The sequence below is a fragment of the Cervus elaphus genome, chromosome 1 (assembly GCF_910594005.1).
Source record: "Cervus elaphus chromosome 1, mCerEla1.1, whole genome shotgun sequence".
Taxonomy (NCBI): Eukaryota; Metazoa; Chordata; class Mammalia; order Artiodactyla; family Cervidae; genus Cervus; species Cervus elaphus.
Genome location: NC_057815.1, coordinates 90,743,459 through 90,745,895, shown reverse-complemented (window position 1 = coordinate 90,745,895; position 2,437 = coordinate 90,743,459). Strand labels below are relative to the sequence as shown.

The 2,437-nt window shown below is 40.1% G+C and overlaps 1 pseudogene; it reads right to left on the bottom strand.

The window, feature by feature from the left end:
- Positions 1-311: 311 nt before the first annotated feature.
- On the bottom strand, positions 312-1,248 carry LOC122708245 (annotated as a pseudogene).
- Positions 1,249-2,437: the final 1,189 nt, after the last annotated feature.

The following is a 2,437-nucleotide window of genomic DNA, read 5'->3' as shown; positions in this document are numbered from 1 at the left end:
GACATTTGAGATAATCATATAAAAGATAAATATTGATTAAAAAGCATTAAGTTGTGATGAGGAGAGTCTGGGATGGGAGAAAGTAAACCTGGATTCCAGTCTAACCAAGGTATGTGCTTAAGTTGTTGTTCAGTCCCTAAGTCCAATACTTAGCAACTTCATGGACTGCAGCATGCCAGGCTATTCCATCATTCAGGGCTATCTGCAGTTATTATTCAGTCCCTTTTAGAGTCAATGTATTCATCTATAGATCAAGAGGATTGGATGAGATTATCTGTTTTACTTCTATCTATAAAGCTCAGTGAATCTCTTTAATCACTATCTGCAGTCACTTTCTTTCTCCAGAGTTTCTTCATAGCACGTTTAACCTCAGCATTTCTGAGAGTATAGATTAAAGGATTTAACATAGGGGCCACCATAGTGTAAAAGACAGCAACAGCTTTATCAATGGGCAGAGTGTCGACTGGGCGAAGATACACAAACACGCAGGGCACAAAAGACAAAACAACCACCGTGATGTGAGAGACACATGTAGAAAGGGCTCTGCGTCTCCCCTCCAAACTGTGAGCCCTTAGGGAGCGCAAGATGACCACATAGGAGACCAACAGGAGGAGGAGGTTTAACAGGCAGATGAACACACTGTTGGCAGCAACAAAGAGACCAAGGATGTGGGTGTCCACGCAGACAAGCTTCAACAAAGGGTACAAGTCACACATGAAGTGGTCTATGACACTGGGGCCACAGAAGGCAGCCGGACTGTAAAGGGGATCTGAACGCTTCGTGGAGAAATCCTCCGGTCCAGGCCACCCCAGCAGGAGGAGGCACAGCCTGCGCTCACGATGGCATGTAGTGCAGAGGTCTGCAGATGGCCACGTAGCGCTCATAGGCCATCTCTGTCAGCAGGATGATCTCAGCAGCACCAAAAGTGCGTTCTGCATAGACTTGAGCCATACACCCATTAAAGGAGATTGTCTTGATCTCATGAAGGGAGTCCACAATCAACTTAGGAGCTGAAGAAGAAGAGTAAATTGTGTCTATCAAGGAAAGGTGGGTCAGGAAGAAGTACATGGGGGAGTTCAGAGCCTGGCTGGTGGTGATGGTGACCACAATGAGCAGGTTGCCTGAGAGGGTTACCATGTACAAGACCAAAAACACCACAAACACTACTCTTTGCATTTGGGGGTTCTGTGTAAGACCTACTAGAATGAACACAGTCACATTCCTTTCATTCTCCATCTATGTGGTGTGGCTAATAAAAAACTCTGGCAAGGAACACTTTACCTTTAAAAAAGAAAGAAAGAAAAAGGGAATATAAAAGAATGAATTACTACAAAATACTACCTTTTAACAGTACTCTGACAATATCACAAATGATTCCTTCTTTTCCCCAAACTGTCTAGTAACCCATGCACCAAAATTTCTCTTAATTGACTCTCTTAGATTTTTTTTACATTTTTTAATAGTATTCAAAATTCTGGAGCTTGCATTACTAATTTTAATTGGAAAATAAATATAACTTACATGTTATTTTTTTTTTCCCTTGGAGGCCTTAGGTTGAAACAATGAATTTTTTTAATTAAATGGTATATGTATGGGAAAAGAAACATAGGAAGTTGTGTAGTGGCACATTGTGGGACCCCAAAATATATGATCTGAATATATTAATATTTGAGGAGGTTGCTTTAATGTGTTCATAAAGTTGTTGCTATCAGCTCACTAAATGAACGTAGAATGAGGGCCTCATTGACTCTAATAGCTTTAGAGGATCAGGGCAGGGGTAAGTCTGCCTGAGCTGCCCCATGGACCACTTTTAGTCATCCTAGATACTGTCTTCAGTCTACCATCTAAAAATTATTGATCACTAGTTTTAACATATGTCATTAATACTAACAGGTAATAAGCCTAGTCTCAGTCATCAACCAGATCACTTTAATGCAAAGTCTATTTCAATTTGCTTGATGAGGAATACATGTATTAGTCAAGTCAATAAGGTAATACATATAGTAATATATATATAGTTAAGGTAATACATATAGTAATATATATATAGTTAAGGTAATATATATAACTAAGTGGGCTTCCCAGATGGCACTAGTGGTAAAGAACCTGCATGCCAATGCAGAAGACGTAAAAGACATCAAGACCCAGGTTTGATCCCTGGGTTGGGAAGATCCCCTGGAGAAGGGCATGGCAACCCACTCCAGAATGCTTGTCTGGAGAATCCCATGGACATAAGAGCCTGGTGGGCAACAGTCCATAGGGTCACAAAGAGCCGGACATGCCTGAAGTAACTTAACAACATGCATACAACTAAGTATTGTCATTATTAATCTTTGCATTTTACAATAACTAAGATTTCATTATTCTCTTTATATTTATCTATTTTTAAAGCAAAAAGGCAATGAAGGGTAAAATGAATTGTCTATGTTACAAGTGG